A 20,291-nucleotide genomic window follows, 5' to 3' on the forward strand; every position below is an offset into this window, starting at 1 on the left:
CGTGCCGGAGATGCCAATTTTTTACACTGAAGTTGAAGTACATAAAATCATCTGCCTGGATATACAGTGCCTGGGTGTACTGTCTGCAAATTAGGATTGATGTGACCACTTGGAAATTCTATAATGACGAAGCTCAGATTCAATGTGACCAGACCTCCATTGAGATGAGGATTTTCCGAAAGCATTTCACACATCTCAATGATGATAGCCTTGGAGTACTGGACTGCAATTATATCTTCATCAGAGAGTTTCAGCATGAATACAGTGTTTCTGAAGACTGTTGGAGTACGCTCATTGTTAATGGGCGTATCTGCCCTGAAGTCCTTGACCCACCTTGCGTGGCCAGTCATTACCATAACAATACCTTCAGCAATAGATTAGTCAGCAGTGTGACCACTGAAACATCCACTGTCCAAGTATTTCAGCAGCTCGATACTGGAGAAAATATACTTGCTTTTTTATGCACATCTGTGGACATTGCATCTGAGCAACCTGCAATAAGATTTGCCCACTCAAGTCTTCTAATATGAATAGAATGTTGCTTTAGACAAGGTAACAAATCAGGGCAGTATTCTGCTAGCTGTACTGCAACTGTTCAATGACAGTCATAGGTTGCATCTAAATTAAGCTGGTCAGGACAGATGTTGATGTCATTAGGTGTTCTTCTGATAAGTTGAAGTAAATTATGCATGGAAATCTCTAGTCGAATCTCTTACCATGAACTATTTTACCCACAAATTATCACTTTTAAAATAATTGAATAAAAATATACAAATTGATTTAAGGTTTAATCTAGTACATTCATAAATATGCACTTAATTTAAACCAGGAGTATGACAAAGTAGGTAGTTCTGCTAACCTATTAAAAACAGTGTGAGGCAGAATATGTTTCATTTCCACCCAGGCAAATTTTTTTTTAAAAACTAGCTTCTCTGAATAATATTTATCTATATTACTAACACTGATCTTGACCTCTTCCTGTTCATCTGTATATTGATTTTAGAAAAAACACTGCTACTTACGGCTGTGATTTTTGGCCATCTTACTCAGAGTCCCCCTCCGCTGCGCAGGTCAAGAGGATTTTTCCCATCGATGAAAAATAAAAGAGTTATTAGTGTTTAAAAAATGTTGAGATTCTCTCTCCAGAGGGACTATAAAACCGGGATGTGTTGAGTGCCTCAGTTAGTCTCTGCAAGATGGGGAGCAAGAGGGTCACGTCTCTCAGCTCTGAGCTGTGAATAACACTGAACACATGTCTACTAAACTGAGTGGTTTTACTGACCTGTCAGTGCCCTTAATGTGGTTTGAAAATATAGTTTGGAAATGCTAAAGCTGTGCTGCCTTTGGTTTGGAAATGCTAAAGCTGTGTTGCCTTTAGTTTGGTAATGCTAAAGCTGTGTTGCCTTTAATTTGGTAAAGCTAAAGCTGTGTTGCCTTTGCTTTGGAAATGCTAAAGTTGCCTTGCCTAATTAAAGTTGCCTTGCCTAATTAAAGTTGCCTTGCCTAATTAAAGTTGCCTTGCCTAATTAAAGTTGCCTTGCCTAATTAAAGTTGCCTTGCCTAATTAAAGTTGCCTTGCCTTCTATATAATTAAAAGTCTAATCTTGACCACTTCCTATTTTATATTGATTTTAGAAAAAACGCTACCACGTATTGCGGTGATTTTTGGCCATCTTACTCAGAGTCTCCCTCCGCTCATCAGGTGCCGAGGATTTTTCCCATCGATTAGTGTTTAAAAAATGTTGAGGTTCTCTCTCCTGTCAATCACGCCATGAAGGCCATGCACCTTCTGGTGGGAGGGAGGGGAGGGACCTTAAAACCCAGAAGTGTGGGCGTGGCTCAGTCTCAGCAAGATGGAGGAGGGAGAGGTCACGACTCGCTGTCTTTATTGGCCTTGCACCCAGCTTGAAATGGAATTTCAAGGAATAGCCGTGAGTCAACTGCCAGCCCACCAGCCGTGAGCGAGTGAGCTGCCAGCACAACAGGCTTGAGTGACTGAACCGCAAGCCCAAGAATCAATTCGGCCCACTATGTCCATACTAGCCCTCTGGAAACCAGTCCCTTCAGCCACAACACCCATAATAGCGCTCTAGAAAGCCCCCCCCCCCCCCCCCCACCCCATTGGCCACCAATATTGGAATTGGTGGAGAGGTGGAATATTGCGTTCGGGGACCAGCCCTCCCGTGTGACGCTGGGACCCAATGGGTCCCACTTAGTCTAGTATAATATAGATGCTTTAGCACATAGTTACTAATGAAGATGGTCTAACCAGTGAGTACCATGAGAAAATAGATACTAAAGCAGGATTCAAGACATGGTTTTAAGGCTAAATAAATATAAATTAAAATTGCAATTTGTAGCCATTTAATTTTTGAATTATTTGGCATTCTTTCTGAAAAAGTGAAAAACTGATCAGTTCCATGAACTTCAATCCATTCTAATAGCTAATAGCCCCATCTCACGGTGCGAGTTTAAAAAAAATAAAATTCGTGGTAAGCACGGAGAATGAATGTAGCCGGTACATCGGAGCACAGGGACGTCTCTTAGCGCTAAAGGCAGGTACTCGAGAAGATTCGCTAATGGCAGGTAAGCAGGGGAAGACTCGTGAAGATTTTTCAACATGATGAAAAATGTCCACGAGAGCCCTGAGTACCGACGAGTGGCCATTACCGTAAATCTCCGAGTTCGAATCGGGGCAAACTCGGGAGAACTCTTGGAATGAACTCGTACAGTGAGACAGGGGTTTAAGGCTTCATGCGAACCATGAAATAACTAATCTCGATCATTTTTCAACTCATTGCACCTACTAAGAATCTAGCGTGCATGTCTCTGGGGAAATTACATGACAAAGAAAGAATGTAAGACACAAGAGCAAAAACAAGTAATATATCAGAAGAAATAAGGAAATAAATCGCTCAAATATTTTAATGGTTCTTTCACAGGAACATTATTGTAGAAAGTCTAATTCAATAAATCAGTCAATTATTTTCTGTATGCGTGATGGGTGGATTAAATATGTTCCCACAGAATTTAAATGTAATCTTCCTGCCTAAATGCCAGCTCTTTAAGCTGCTTCAATGTAATTCCCAGCACATTGTAACCGCTTGCTGCAATCTGTGCTTGTTATCTTTTGTCAAATGTGCAGTGGCAAATGAAACATCCTATGCAGGTACTTCTGGGCACAGTCAGAAAACTGCTGTGGAAAGCTAGTTGCCTGCCAAATCTAGAAATGTTTCCCAATTTAAAGTAGAAATTGCAAAATAAAAATTGCCCAATCTCTTGTGTATCCTGCTATCTTGGTGTAACCTTTTATCAGCAGGTCATGAACCTATTCTCTCAAATGCAAGTGGTGGATCGGCAGCTAAAGAGACAACATGACAATAAGGTAAATAAATACCCAGTTAAAGCAATCGTGAAAATAAGCAGCTTATCAAGTTAATTAGCAACTCTGGATCAGACAGGACGGGTTTTAAGGTGCATGCTCAAACATGCCTGCCACCTTCCTTGGAACCTTCATATTTGTCACCATGACTCATGAGACAACAATATCTATGATTCAAAAAATATCAATTGAACTCGGATTCTTCACAAGTTTGATAGAGATGCTTTGAACACCTAATGTTGGAATTTATCAACACAATGCTCACCATTCGGTGGTACAGTTTAGGCAGGTAAAAAAAAACAAAAGAAAAACAGGAGACATTGAACAGTCCCCACCTCAAAAAGGGTTGACAGAATTTTATTGAAATGGGAGTCAACATAATTCTGTTTTGTTCTGCATGAAAACAAAGATGACAGATGATGGCCTCGTACCTGGGACAGTTTCTGCCCAATTCCTGAAAACCTTGTTGATGCTCCTTCGTCACCAATTAGCATTTTGTTTCTTTTTACAAAGAAAACCCGAAGGCAATAATCGAGTCAAAACAATGTTTCCTCCTATTTAGGCCACCTAAAGCAAGTCACAACTAGTAGCTAAATTGAAAGTGAAGAGTGAAATTGTGGAGAAAATCCTGTACACGGCAGAGAATGTTCTTCATCAGGGAGGGTGAGTAACAAAACACAAATATATTTGGGATAAATTTGTACTTTTTGTTTAATACTTTCATTTGATTTAGCCCTCTGGTAGCTAGCAGGAGAACAGCTGGTCTGTGAGGACTGCACCATACACTTGTCCACAAATATAAGAAAAAAAACCCATGAGGAAAATGTGGATTCTTCAAATAAAACATTTAATAACAATGGCAATGATACATAAGTGATTTCACTCAAATCAGCATAACTGTCATTCAACAGAATGAAGAAATGTAAACCTATCATTTGCTCAATCATTGTTAAATCTGTGGGGTGGAAATCGAGTGCACGATCATGGAATGCAAGGGTTCAGAGGGATGATAGGGCACGCCAGCCCAAATTATTCTTTTGAGATTTCTAAGAGCACAACTGCTCCGCCTAGTGCTACATAAACAGTGGCACTGTCTCTGTTGTTTGTAGAATAGATTGTAACATAATGATGCTTAATTTACTTGATTGAAACAGATAGGTGCTTTGCCAACCGATGATAACCTATTAAAAATTGTGGTACATTATTGCCAATAATTTCCAAAGTAATTAGTAAATCCACATGTTGGGGTTTGTTCTCATTACAATTATTTGGTGAAAAGCAGCCACATTGTTTCTTGGATACACCCATTTCTTATGCAACTCATCTCATTCATTCAACCAATCAACATTCTGCCATAGAGATAAATCCCAGCAGTCAATCCTAAACAACTGCGGCATGGGTGTGAAATATCAATGACAACTCAAGAATTTCAGAAAATCAAGCTTAATATAAAATGGACAGGCTGGCACACTTACCCCTTTTCCAGACTTGCCAAAATTATATTTGAGCCTTGTATATTTCCAATGCCGCCATTGAATATTATTACAGGTTTGCAATAACTGTCAAATCTCTTAGTGCTGTTGGTAAATTTCCAGCATGTTGTGTACAATGACCTTTGAGACTGACTGTCAGGGGGTCATTAATTGCACAACCTCGACTCACAAGTAGCTCTCTTCAAATTTCTAGCTTGGGTGACAGCTGCTAGTTAAATGCTGGCTTTCCAGCTGTTATTAATTAAAATACAATTTATAAATGGTGTTAATTTGTTTATTGTGCCATTATTGCACAGATCATGCTACCAGTTTTCAACTGATGTGAATTAAAGCAATTTGTAAGCTCGTTGCTTTTCCAGCTTCTCATCACGACAATGCAGCACATTGTCAAGATGTAAATAGATGTCCTTCTGCTAAACTAGTTCAGAGCCAAACAAATCCCACAGAGGAAGAATCATTGACTTGACATCAATGGAGCGAGCTCATGTACAAACCTGTCCTATATGACTGGCTACTGCTGAACTTCAAAAAAAAAGCACGTGGAGCAGCAGGGAAGTGCCATTTTCCAAATTGCATCAATTATTACCATAATCTTTGGTTGATGTGATACAAAAGAAAGATGCTTGAAAATACATTCAATTTTCTTTATACACAAAGTATTGCTCCAAGCAAAATCCTTGTATGGCAGATTCATCATACCGAATCATTATATCTTCAAACATCCAATGGTGTAGATTTCCAGCAGTTGCATTGTGGAACTCTGCTGCTGATGCAACAAATGCCAGGGAAGGTGCTGAGCTTCAGTGATGTTGGATAAGTTTGAACCTCTATTTTTGAATTTACACCATCCACCCACCACCTACTGTATATAGTCTCCCTCTCTGCCCCCACAGTGTTACTAACCTGAATCTTGCTGATTTCTCTTGGTCAGCAAAGGTAATACTAACAGTTGTTAATGTGAGAAAACAGCTATAAAATAAATTATTATACCACAAGTCTGGACGAAATTAAGGAGATGGGTAGCTTAAATTTCCTAAGTCAGTTTTGCTTGACTATGGAGTTTCCCAGAGCTGACCTTCACTGACTGTTAACAAAAATAGAACATGCTGGAAATACTCAGCAGATCCGGCCACATCAGTGGGACGGGAAACTGAATCAATATTTCATATCAGGCACCCTTCAGCAGAATTGAAAACAAAACAAAAGAAGTTAGTAAATCCACTGGTACTTTAGTTTAACGTGTTATGTTTTATTATTTCTTTCTGGGAATGGAGTATAGACCCAGCCTGATCTTCTTTATTTATTAGAAGTACAATACAGTGGCACCTTTTTTCAGGTGCCAAATATATGTTGGCATGTTACATTCTATGTACAACTTCATTTTTTAATTAAAAAAAAAAAGAAATGAGAGAGAGATAAAGAAACTAGATAATAGAGAGTAGAAAAATGTGTAGTGTGTGTAAAGAAAGACAAAGAACACGAAGAGAAAGAGAGAGTGAGGGAGAAAAGTAAAAAAGTGGAAAGAGAGAGAGAAAGAGTAGAAGATAGGAGATACGAGATGAGTATTTGTATTCTTGACCATCTTTCACCCAGACCTGAAACAGTTGATTTTTACGATTCTGTTGCACCACATGCATCCAAGAAGTCAATAAATGTACACCAACTCGTTAAGAATTGGTCTGGTTTATCTATTAGGAGGACAGCCTGATCTTCTGAGCATGTCTTCCTGTTCTGCATTTTGCAAATCTCATGTTCCCCTGCCTCCGCTCTCACTCTCCAAATTGCTCCCACTATTGCATTTTCCACAGGAGCAACAGCAGACACTATATCACAACTACATAAAGCAAATGTTGAATATGTGTCTTGCAATGGACATTTCACTTTTAGTATTCGCCAGATCCACATATCCTAAAGAATAATTATTTATTTCCTTTAAACAAGCTTTTGGCAATATGCATTGTACATTGAAATATGAAATTATGAATTGGATATTTATTAACATCATCCATTTTACATTTATAGAATTTCTGGCAAAACATCTATTGTTATCAGTGCAAATCAATTTCTAGGCAAATGCTGTGGATTGCTTTTGTCATGGGCATCTCATGATGTCTCTCATCCTTGATGACCAAATGATAAATCTCATTTTACCTTTAAAACCCATTCAAAAATCAATGTATCCAATGGGTAAATAAATAAGTCAATAGTAATACCATAGTATAATTGAAAATGTAGATAATTGATTTTTAATGAGATAGTCAGATGGAACCAAATATGAATATCCCACTCTTAATAGACAAAGTTAAATAATCACATGACAGTGTTTGTCAATTTTACCAGCTAAACTAGGAACATAACTACACCAAGCTTATTTTGAAGCTCCCTCATCTGCAATTCTTTTTAATATCACTTGCAAACCCTGACTGAATTTTAAAGATTTGTTCCTCTGCAGATTCCGATTGATCTATCGTATATTTCCAGCATTTCCTGTCTTTCTTCAGCTCTTCATAAAGACTTGGTTTATCGATACTGCTCCAGAGTTATCAATGCCACCAAGGCAATATAACCTAACATAATAGATCTTAGCCAACCCACAGACTCGTCAATTGCTTCCCTTTCCCCACCCTCGCTGTGGAACCTGCTTAATGGTTTTCATGCTATTGATTTTAACTCCTGTATAAATGTATCAATCAATATCATGTTATTTTAGAAGCACAGCTTTAACCAATTGGGAGCAGCTTGGGAATGTAACATTGATATGAAATGGTTGGTTAAATTTTGAAGTCGCAACACAGAAGAGAACAAATAGTGATAATAAGAAGTTGTCAAAGCACGGAGAAAAATGGATGATGAAGGGACATGAACGATGTCAGAACTGATTTGAGAAAGCAAACATAGGAAAGTTATAGAAAGATTCTGGAAGTTATATGGGGAAACTTAAGCAGTTTTATTTTGATTTATGTTTTGGAATCCAGCCATTACTGTTAATTACTCTTGAGATAGTAATTTTGGGCCACCTTGAAATGCCGCAGTTCTTCTATAAAAGTACTTGTACAATTTTTCGGGAATTATGACAATAAGGATGTGTGTGAGCTTGAGAGGAATATCCAAGTGGTGGTGTTTCCATGTCCTGGAACCTTTTTCCCATTCAAGTGATACATCAGTCTGTAATTTTTTTGTGATTAGAACTTTGCAAACTTGACAGAGCTTGTGGCAAGTCCATCTTTGCTGCTTAGGTCGGTGCTGGTTGGTGCATCTGCATTTATTCTTTTTCTATTTCAATATAGCAGTAATGGAAAGATTTGTGGTTTGGCAGCTCATTTCAGAGGCATTTAGGAGTCAACTACATTGGTGGGACTGGCGTTGCACAAGCAACAGGCTGATCAAAGATGGCAGACTACCTCTCTGGAAAATAGCAAATGAAACAGGTGGGTTTTATGACATTCCAGCAGTTTTGTAATCATGAGGGTTAAAGAAGTTCAGTTTGAATTTTCTTATTTTCCGGCATCTGATCAATGGTGTCATTGCCAGCATTTAGTGCTCATCCATAATTGCTCATGAGAAGGAGATGGTGAGCTGCTGCCTTGAGTTTGATGATGTAGGTCCAGTGACAATGAAGGACTGGATCAGGATGGTGAGCAATGCACATAACAATATAAGAAAATGAGAACAGGAGTAGACGCATAGCCCTAGAAACCTGTCCTGCTATTCATAATGATAACGGCTCATCTCTTATTTTGCGCAAGATCATTTCTGTTCCTTCCAAAGAATAGAGAGCTAATTTAATTTAACTTTCTTAACATTCCTGATAGGGATTTGAAATAGAAGATACAGGTGTTTCTAGTCCCTTGCCCCTGCTGGAATTATTTTTCTTGGTTGTCAAAGTCAAGTTGCCATAGTTGTCTCATGGGTTTGCTAAGTGCTGGAGAAGTAGCTGCCTTGCACTTTGCAGAAGGTTCAGACTGCAGCAATTTGGAGAGAATCAATACTTGGAGTAGTGTGGGTTGCTTTTTGTTATTCTGATACATTTCTTAAGAGTTGATGGAGCTGCAGTCAATCAGGCAAGGAGAGAGTATTTCATCACTCTCCTTTCGTCATGGTGTTAAGGAATAAACCAATACCCAAAGGTTACCCACCCCTCTGTCTTTTTGTTGAAGCTACAGTATTTATATGGCTTGTTCTGTTGAGATCCTGGTTAATGCTAACCCACCCCACCCTCACCCACAGCTTTTGATAGTGAAGAATTTGCAGGGTGATATTGCTATTGAAAGTCAGGAATAGGTCGTGAAAGTCTCACTTTGTGGAGTTAATCATTGCCTGCCACATTTGCAGTGCTAATGTTATTTGCCAAGTACAGTATTAGCTCATGCCTGACTGTGTTCTAGGTCTTGCTCCCTGCAGGCATGGGCTGCTTTATTTATTGAAGTTGTGTATGGGATTAAATGCTGTACAATAATCTGTGAATATTCACATTTTTAACTTGAGATGAAAGGAATGTCAATGATGGACCAGTGAAGATGGTTGGGCCAGAACATTACCTTGAGGTAGTCTTGCAGTGATGTCCTGGACCTGGGAAAATTGACCTCCAATAATCATAACCAATTTTCCTTTGAAATTTATTAACTTCAGCTTAACCAGAACCTATTTATGAAATGTTGCCATGATCCAGAACACTCTTACCTCTGGAATACAGGTCTTTGGTTGACATTTGCTCCAAAGATGTGATGAGATCCAGAGCCTGGTGGTCCTTGTAAAACCCAAACTGGCCACCAATGAGCAGACTGTGCCTCCATCACTTCCTTGATGATTGGAAGTTATAGGAATGAACTATGGAAAAAAAGTGAAAGTTATATTAACACTCAAGAAATTAAAGAAGTCTTCAGGGACTTTATGAGGGTGATTATAATCTATTAAACTCAGGAATAGCGAAGAGAGAACACAAGAATCAAAGACAACAGTGGGAATAGAATCCTCAGGGAATGACAGGTCAATAATTCCTCCACGAGAAAATACATTTTCCCCATAATTATCTAATGAACAGTACCAAATTACTATATTTAGAAGACAGTATCAAATGTAGAAACTTCTATCAAATGTAGACACTTGCCTCCTGAACGTTGTAGAAACTTGCCTCCTGAACGATTCATTTTAAGTTAAATTCAAAGCAATTTTTAGAAAAAAATGTTAATATTTAAAGTGATGTTATTGAGATGAATTTTTACTTTATAGAAGGCCTCACCAGCAGTTAAGTGTGCATATATTTCAATAACACATGTTAATTTATTTTCCTTGAAGACATTTATTTTTGGGTCTAAAGAACCGATCTGACTGTGGATGATCAGCCATGATCACATTAAATGGCGGTGCTTGCTCGAAGGGCTGAATGACCTACTCCTGCACCTATTGCCTATTGTCTATAAAAAGGGTCTCGACCCAAAAAGTCACCCATTCCTTCTCTCCAGAGATGCTGCCTGTCCCGCGGAGTTACTCCAGCTTTTTGTTTCTATCTTCGGTTTAAACCAGCACCTGCAGTTCCTTCTTACACAATTGATTTTCCTTAGTGGCTCATGTTGTAAGTAGATCAGGGCACCTTCCAACCTTCATTCTGTTTGGGAAACTGCAGGTTGCCAGTTATGATAAAATCACCTTCTGACAGAAAACAAGTACATCTTCATTTTCTTGCTGCATTCCCAAGAATTTAATGATCCTGTTCCCAACTTCATTAGACCTTATCCTCATGCATAATTTATATCTTCTACAAAGTACAAAAACAGAATATATTTTAATTGGATCTAAACCTGGGCAAGGCTGGATGGTGGGTTATAGAATGTCTTTTCACTGGCCTGCTCCTAAAATTGAAACTCAGGTCTCTGTATTTATATGTAGTCAAATTCTTGCTATTTTTGTATCTCATTAATACACCAATCAGTTCTACTACTAAGAGCTTAATTCAATTAGTGACATTTTCATTCCAATTTTACAGGAAGATTTTGGACTCTAATAAAACAAGATTCAAATACAGAGCCCTTGTTCCAGCAAAACTAACAATTATGTTGTACATGGGAAATTAAAATACTTGTGCGTTTCTTGTTTCATTATTATGGGGAACACTTGGATCCAAACATTTTTCCCCTGAATCTTCCTGAACCAGCACATTATGATGGGAACATTGTAGAGATTTTTAAACTGTCGGTAAATAATTGTCCAAAGCCATCAGCTTGGTACACATTTTTGAGGATTGGGAATCATTCATAATGTGTTTCATAGTCCCAGCAAAGATGTTAGAGCCAGTCATTATGGTTTGATAATTATATAACAATACAAACGTTCACTTCTACTGTATTTAAAGTAACATGCAACTGGAAATGCTCAGCAAGGAGAAGATTCAAGATTCTTATGTTTTATTAAAAAGTATCATTAACAGCCGAGTAACATTTGCATTATGTGAATAGTACAATAATCTAGCACTAATTTTCATACTGTGTTTATTTATTTGCTGTGATTCCATGTTTTAAACTTTCCCAAATTCTTTGACCATAAAAGCAAGTTACAGACCCCCCCAAAATACAATGAATGTGATATTATCTCCAATCAGGAATTTCCGTCTAATTCCAAAAGGTTCATAAAGCGTTATTGAAGAATAACAAAATAACGGTATAGAATTCTCTTCAACCTTCTCTAGGAAGGATGTCATTAACCTAAAAATTATGTAAAAAAGATTTGCGAGAATGGTACATCTGTAAACTGAGTGGTGACTTTGTCATAATCATAATCATACTGTATTAGCCAAGTATGTTTCACAACATCCGAGGAATTTGATTTGCCATAGAGTCATACCAATAAAAAGCACCAAAACGCACAAAATACATTTTAACATAAACATCCACCACTGTGACTCCTCCACATTCCTCACTGTGATGGAAGGTGAAAAAAATTTCAAATCTCTTCCCTTCATTGTTCTCCTGCAGTCATGGGCCTCGAACCCTCAGTTGACGGGACGATCATGACTCCGGTAGCTGGCGGAGTTTGGGCACTCCGTATCGGGGAGATCAATTCCTGCATCGGGTGGATGTCAGCTCCCCTGCGCCGACGATCGGACCCCGGGTCGGGGCTGGTCGAACGTCTGCATCGTTGGAGCTCCCGACTAGCCTCTCCCGAGACTGCGAGCTCTTGATGGTAAGTCCACATAACACGGTTGGAGCGATCCCATGCAAGTTGCAACAAACGCTGATGATTGGCATTTCTGTTAGTATTTGGCTAATTAGCCACATAACATAAAAGTAACATGTTCCCACACAAAACAAGACATGCAGATGCAGCAACACAAGGTGCTACATAAAAAATCAATAAAGCACTGGGAGTAATATATTAGCAGTGATAGAGGATTGGCAAACCAAAGGCAATCAAAGTAGGATAACCTCGCATCTTTCCACATTATAAGATTTCACAGTGCTTTTTTCATAGACAAAAAGTCTTGGTACATACTGTCACAAAAAAGAACTGAGTTTTTCCCAAATTTGTGGCAAGTTGCATCATCTATTATACCAAATTGCAGACTGTTTAGGTCATTCCCACACCTTACTTCCCCACCTCTCTTCAGCAAACAAAGAAGGTAACGTGGAAGATACAGGCATTTTCTGGATACTGTCTTATTGTCTTCACGAGCAAGCGGATCACGTTAACATTACAGTGATGCAGATTTTGTGGGGTATGTTAGAAAGCGTATACACAATAAAAGAGGAAAAGTTAAGGGTTTCACATCTTTGTGATGAAGTAAATTGTCACGTTGAGATGAATTTCATTCCAGTCTGTTAGGAGAAGCAGGAAAGATTCTTGATTAGTACAGGTGTCGGGGGTTATGGGAAGAAGGCAGGAGAATGGGGTTAGGAGGAAAAGAGATAGAGAGTTAATTAGAAATTGAAATTAAATATGTCAAATATTTTGCTCTTCAAATTCAGTTCCTGAACTCTCAAGGATATCTTAATTTGATGCAGTTCCCCAATGCACCAGAAAACAGAGTACCTGCCACCTCTACAAACAAGCACCCTCCTCCTCCCACACCCGTGTTGAAATAAAATGTGGATTGTTGATTTCTAAATCTTAGAATTAATTAGTTGTGAAAATCTAGTGAAATACCAATCTAAGATTAAAACAAGTAATTAACCTGCTACAGAGCATAAACCCTGACTTTACCTCGCCCTGCCAAAAAAAGCATGAATAATTCAACAAGATCAGAAAATTATTATTTTCACTGTATATGCATTGCAAGGTTTAAAAAAAAATGGATGAGCTATTAACAATCAAAATGACCCATTGGTTTTTTTTATCAGGGAGTCTCAAACATGGTGTAGTTCGAATCAATTTAAATCTGAATATGTTTTGGTTCTTGAAGCTAATGAGAAAAGTAGCTTAACGGGCCTGGCCCACTATGGAGACCTAATTTGCAAGTTTAGAAGAGTTTGCGCTCACCACAAACTCGTAGCATGGTCGACATGTGGTCCTAGGAGGTCACTGTAACTCTCCTTCATGTTCGAGAGAAGTTCCTGCATACTCACGGCCTCAGTTTGGACGAGGAAAATGTTTCAATATGCTGAATATTTTTCCGCATGGTTCTTTTGAACTCGTAGTGCAGTGGTAGTGGGGTCGCCATGTAGTTATAGGCAGTCGAGGTAGCCGTGGGCAATCTCCTTTGCTGACCGGTCATTTTAATTGGCTCATTGGAGTTTTCAGAACCAAGGAAAACCGACCAGTAATGTTAAATGCCCGCTAAACTTTATTAAAAGTTGTCTGGCTTCTTAAAAGTGTCTCCACTCCCTCCCCCCCCCCTCTCCCCTTTCTCTCCCTCCCTCTCCCCCCCCCCCCCCCCCCCCTGCCCCCGCTCCTCCTCACATCCCCCCCCTCTCCTCTTCCCCCCCCCCCCCCCCCCCCCACCCCCCCCCCCCCCCCCCTTCCCCTCCCCCTCTCTCCCCCCCTTTTTTTCACAGAATTTAATTTTATTCTTTCTCTCATATCATTTCTAATTCTTTACATTAACTGTGCCAGCCGTCTTTTACCTTCCTGTTCATCGTGGATGTGAATTTTAGACAGCGCTCCCCCACTTTCCCTGGCCCCCGCCTTTGCGATGTGTGTGTGTGTGTGTGTGTGTGTGCTGACAGTCGATCCAGCTTGCGGTTTTTCAGGCGAATGCCCTCAAGCTTGAAGGTCGAAGACAGTTGTTGAAAAGTTGCGTAAGCGGAACAGGCCCTTTACAGTAGCTTTAAGATCAGTTGAAACCCAAAGCAGGTTCAGTTCCTGATCATTGAATATGTAGTATTAATTGAAACAACAATTGTTACTTGATAACCATCACTTCGTTAAAGATCTGAAGAAGGGTCTCGACCCAAAATGTCACCATTCTTTCTCTCCAGATAGATCAGCCATGATGGGCCAAAAGGCCTAATTCTGCACCTATCACTTATGACCTTATGAAATAAACTATAGAATGTCGAGCTGGAGAAACTCAGCTGGGTGAGGCAGCATCTATGGAGTGAAGGAATAGGCGACGTTTCGGGTCGAGACCCCTCTTTATATATTTTTTTAATTAAAAAAATTAAAATAATACAAAAAACCCCCGATGTTTCCAGCATCTGCAGTTCTTTCTTAAATAGAATGTCGAGCTATCACTTTTGCCTATTCTGGCCTCAGTTGTGGTTCTGGAGTCGTAAGGAACAACAAAAGTTGCATTATTTCTTAAAATCCAGGAAAGGGTTAATCTAGGTAATTGAAGGTTTGGCTAATCTCAACATTCAGAATAATATAAATGTTCTCAGGAACTATGTTAACCACCATTCAGAAAGACAGATTAATTAAGGCTAGTCAGAATTAATTTCTTTAGGGAATGTTAGGTCTTACAGACCTGACTCATGTTCTCGTGAAGGTAATGAGGAATGCACATTTTACATGTCCTACATAGAATTTACTACATAGAATTTACATAGAAGGTTTTAGAAAAAATGCCATTGAGCAAACTGATCAACAATGAAATACAAATGAAAAAGGCAAGTTGGATCCAAAATTGTTTCATTGACATGAAGTAAAGCTGGTGGCTTTGCGGTGAGTATGTTTGTTGCTTACAGTTCCAGAATCTGCAATTCCTTCCTTAAATGTTCTGGTTAAAAAGGCACGCAGAACATTTTACTTTGAGACCCAAGAAATTGCAGGTGTTGGATGCCCGAGCAAAAAATCAAATTGCTAGAGGCACTCAATGGGCCAGGCAGCATCTTTGGAGGGAACTATATGAACACAGAATTCTCCAATTTCATGCAATATCCCGCCCTACCCACCTGCCCTCACTTTCCCCCTGCCCCCACATTTCCCCAAGAATCTCACACCATCTAAGTCAACAACTAAGAACCTTTCCCTTCTTTCCACAAATGCTGCCTGAGATGCTGAGTTCCTCCAACACTTTGTAGTTTACTTTAATAGATGGGGCAAAGAATGTGGGATCTGCAAACGTATCCAAGAACGGTATAAAATACTTGTCTACTTATAGTGGGCTCAGTGTGCAGAGTCTGGCCACAGCACTGTAAAATATAATGACAAAAAAGGGTTCAGAGGAGAATAACAGGATATTGTAGAGCTGAGTAGTTTGATAAATGAGAAAAGATTAGTTTGGCTCGAATTGTTTTGTTGAAACTGAGGAACTTAAGAAATATTGAAAAGTGATTGGGAAATTATTGAAAAAAAGCTTTGAAGGATAGGATCAATCTACACTTAGAAAGGCAGGGATTGATGAGTAATTTGATAAAGAGTTTTTTGAAGATATAATTAAATATATGGATTGGAGCAGCGAGGTTGCTCTAGTCTGCATGCACTTGACAGGGTCCCACATGGAAAGCTGGTCCAAGTATTAGCCAACTATGTTTTGCAACATACGAGGAATTTAATTTGCCAAGTTAGTCATACAAATAAATAGCAACGGAACACACAAAATACATTTTAACATAAACATCCACCACAGTGACTCCTCCACATTCCTCACTGTGATGGAAGGCAAAAAAAAAGTTAAATTTCTTCCTTTCTTTGTTCTCCCGTAGTCGGGGGTCTTGTGCCTTCCGTTCACGGGGCAATCTTGGCTCCCGTAGCCGGTGGTTGAGCCCTCCGCATCGGGGCAATCAAGCTCCCGCATCAGGGGGGGGTCTCAGCTCCCCCACGATGGGTGATCGGAGCCTGGGTCAGAGCTAGTCGAACCACTTGTAACTTTGGAGCTTCCCAACATCCGTCTCTACTCGAGACTGCTTGCTCCTCGATGGGTGCCGCAATTGGAGCGTCGACCCCAGGCAAAGGATCGCAGGCTCCGATGGTAAGTCCACGGCGCCGCGGTGGGGCTCAAAGTCAGTCCCGGGCAAGACCGCCAGTTCCATGATGTTAGGCCTCAGAGTAACCGGAGATATGATCAGGAAAACAATCGCAACTCCGGCAAGGTAAGAGATTGAGAAAAAAGTTCCACCTGAACCCACCCCCACATTAAAAAAAACAGAGAACATTAACATTTTAAAACACACTAAAAATAACAAAAAAGACAAAAAGACGGACAAACCGTTGACAGCGCCAGCTTATAGAAGTTTATATAATTGTACGAAGTAATGAGTCATCGTTTTTTCTCCCAGAGTAGGGGAGTCTAAAACTAGACGACAGAGGTTTACGATGAGAGGGGAAAGATTTGAAAGGGACCAGATGGGCAACTTTTTCACTCACAACAAGATTCATGTATGAACAAGTTGCCTGGGGAAGTGGTTGAAATGTACAATTATGACATTTAAAAGACACTTGGACAGGCAAGTTGGACCAACTCAGTTAGGTAATTTGGTCATTATGGTCAAATTGGGTCAAAGGGTCTGCTTACATACTGTACACCTATATGGCTACATTTCTATATTGGTCTGGATATTAGTTCGGAAATAGTAATTCAAGATTTTCATCCTCTGCTTAAACAACTATATTTTTTCTCTCCAAGGAATTTTCATAATTAAATGTTTAAAAACATTTCAAATGCTGCGGGCAGAATATTATCATACAGGATATATCGTTGTGAATGAATTACTCTGAAATTGCAGATTTACCATTTGACTCGTATTATATGAGAGAATTAAAAAAATTACTATACCATGAAATGAGAAAAAATAAAAGATGCCCAAAGTGTATATGTATTCCTCCCACAGATGATAAGTAGGTAGGGGGGGGGGCTTTTAAAACAAATATTAGAATATTTATTTGGATTCAGTTTTACAGCCAGTTTCTGTGAGCCTGCATTTTCTCTGGCCTGGAATGCGTTTTATGCAAAATGTAAGCAATCATGACCAGCTCATTTTTCATAAAGAGAATCATCATCATTGTTTCTGGCATAGATGTTTGTGATATGATCTTGGCCGATATCCTGAAGTTCAGTAGGTGGAAGAATAAACACTATAAAGCAGTGGCACAAAACTTGTATATGAATTGCATTACGATACATGAATCTTTGGGAATGTATCTATGGCAACTAATTATTGCCTGCTTGTCTCTATTGGGAAAACACCATTAGAAGAGAAAGTACTGCTCATAGTTTTTTGTCGTAAGTGATTCCCTAACCACTAGTTTTGAGTATTTCAGCTGTAAATGGTATACAAATTTAAGATAGAGATATTTAGTCATAATCAGGAATATGATGCATCAATGGATGTAGAATGTGCATCGAGGATGTAACTAGTAGTGTGGATAGGGGAGAACCAGTGGATGTGGTGTATCTGGACTTCCAGAAGGCTTTCGACAAGGTCCCACATAAGAGATTAGTATACAAACATAAAGCACAAGGCATTGGGGGTTCAGTATTGATATGGATAGAGAACTGGCTGGCAAACAGGAAGCAAAGAGTAGGAGTAAACGGGTCCTTTTCACAATGGCAGGCAGTGACTAGTGGGGTACCGCAAGGCTCAGTGCTGGGACCCCAGCTATTTACAATATATATTAATGATCTGGATGAGGGAATTGAAGGCAATATCTCCAAGTTTGCGGATGACACTAAGCTGGGGGGCAGTGTTAGCTGTGAGGAGGATGCTAGGAGACTGCAAGGTGACTTGGATAGGCTGGGTGAGTGGGCAAATGTTTGGCAGATGCAGTATAATGTGGATAAATGTGAGGTTATCCATTTTGGTGGCAAAAACGGGAAAGCAGGCTATTATCTAAATGGTGGCCGATTGGGAAAGGGGGAGATGCAGCGAGACCTGGGTGTCATGGTACACCAGTCATTGAAGGTAGGCATGCAGGTGCAGCAGGCAGTAAAGAAAGCGAATGGTATGTTAGCTTTCATTGCAAAAGGATTTGAGTATAGGAGCAGGGAGGTTCTACTGCAGTTGTACAGGGTCTTGGCGAGACCACACCTGGAGTATTGCGTACAGTTTTGGTCTCCAAATCTGAGGAAGGACATTATTGCCATAGAGGGAGTGCAGAGACGGTTCACCAGACTGATTCCTGGGATGTCAGGACTGTCTTATGAAGAAAGACTGGATAGACTTGGTTTATACTCTCTAGAATTTAGGAGATTGAGAGGGGATCTTATAGAAACCTACAAAATTCTTAAGGGGTTGGACAGGCTAGATGCAGGAAGATTGTTCCCGATGTTAGGGAAGTCCAGGACAAGGGGTCACAGCTTAAGGATAAGGGGGAAATCCTTTAAAACCGAGATGAGAAGAACTTTTTTCACACAGAGAGTGGTGAATCTCTGGAACTCTCTGCCACAGAGGGTAGTTGAGGCCAGTTCATTGGCTATATTTAAGAAGGAGTTAGATGTGGCCCTTGTGGCTAAGGGGATCAGGGGGTATGGAGAGAAGGCAGGTACGGGATACTGAGTTGGATGATCAGCCATGATCATATTGAATGGCGGTGCAGGCTCGAAGGGCCGAATGGCCTACTCCTGCACCTAATTTCTATGTTTTCTATGTTTCTATTCTTGGCACATTGGCTTCAGATGTAGCTCCCTGGGGTAATGATGGTGTGACATCACCAAGAGCACCTTACATGGAACATTGTGAGGTCCAGGGAAGGGCAGGTTGTCCAGACCTTTTATGTCGTTCTCTTGAAAGGAGAAACTGATGATGGTGCAACCCCAAAAGCATTGAGAACTGTTGCAGAACAAGGTAATTCTGTACAAGTTGCCCCCATCAAGAGAAACACATTGCAACAAAAGGCAAAGCAGTAATGAACTTGCTGATGAATGATTCTTGCTTGGTTTACAATTTTTAAATATTATGTTGTGATTATTTGTGACAATGTGCTTAAATAATTGCATCATGAATGGTTATTGGTTGAGGAAGTTTTGTGTATCAAAAGATAAAGAATGATTAAAACTACTAATTTCCATTGCATTTGCTTATGATTTAAGAAATTAGAAATTGAAATTAAATATGTCAAATATTTTGCTCTTCAGATTCAGTTCCTGAACTCTCAAGGATATCTTAATTTGATGCAGTTCCCCAATGCACCAGAAAACAGAGTACCTGCCACCTCTACAAACAAGCACCCTCCTCCTCCCACCCCAGTGAGTTGAAATAAAATGTGGATTAAGTTGATTTCAAAATCTTGTGATGATTTAGAATTAATTAGTAGTGAAAAGCTAGAGAAACACCAATAAAGATTTAAAAAAAACAGTTACTGAGCCTGAGCGCTGGCTCTACCTTGCCCTGCCAAGAAAAACATGAATGTCAACAAGTTCAGAATTTATTTATTTATTTTCACATTATATGCATTGCAAGGTTTAAAAAAAGTGGATGCGCTATTTACAATCCAAAATGAACCATTGTTTTTTATCAGGGAGTCCAAAATATGGTGCAGTTTGAATCAATTTATATCTGAATATGTTTTGGTTCTTGGCCTAATGAGAACAGTAGTTTTACAGTAGCTTTAAGATCAGGTGAAACCCAAAGCAGGTTCAGTTCCTGATTATTGAATATGTAGTATTAATTGAAACAACGATTGTTACTCCATCACTTCTTAAAGGATCTGAAGAAAGGTCTCGACTCAAAATGTCACCCATTACTTCTCTCCAGAGATGCTGCTTTTCCCGCTGAGTTAATCCAGCATTTTGTGTCTAAATCCTTAAAGGATGATAGACACAAAAAGCTGGAGTAATTCAGTGGGACAGGCAGCATCTCTGGAGAGAAGGGTCCTTAAAGGACTATGTCTTGTGACTGTCCTCTGTCTTTTCATAGTTTAATTTATTAATACGTAAACAATACAATATTAGATGGATTCGTGGAAATTATATAGATTTTGTAGGGAACGGACTGATTTGAATTTTGCCTACAAACTTGCATATATCAAACTCAAATCACTGAGGATTCCCGGCTGAGCCATGCATCGTCAAGAACATATTTGAAGAGATGCGGCTTAAATGTAAAAAT

The 20,291-nt window shown here is 39.5% G+C and overlaps 1 long non-coding RNA gene across 1 annotated transcript; it reads left to right on the forward strand.

The window, feature by feature from the left end:
* The first annotated feature begins 2,373 nt into the window (after positions 1-2,373).
* Positions 2,374-19,881, forward strand: LOC129702710 (uncharacterized). Its single transcript, XR_008724425.1, has 3 exons — positions 2,374-4,045; positions 11,844-12,051; positions 19,319-19,881. It is a non-coding gene; the product is annotated as an uncharacterized LOC129702710 (long non-coding RNA).
* Positions 19,882-20,291: the final 410 nt, after the last annotated feature.

This window comes from Leucoraja erinacea, chromosome 13 (genome assembly GCF_028641065.1).
Source record: "Leucoraja erinacea ecotype New England chromosome 13, Leri_hhj_1, whole genome shotgun sequence".
NCBI lineage: Eukaryota > Metazoa > Chordata > Chondrichthyes > Rajiformes > Rajidae > Leucoraja > Leucoraja erinaceus.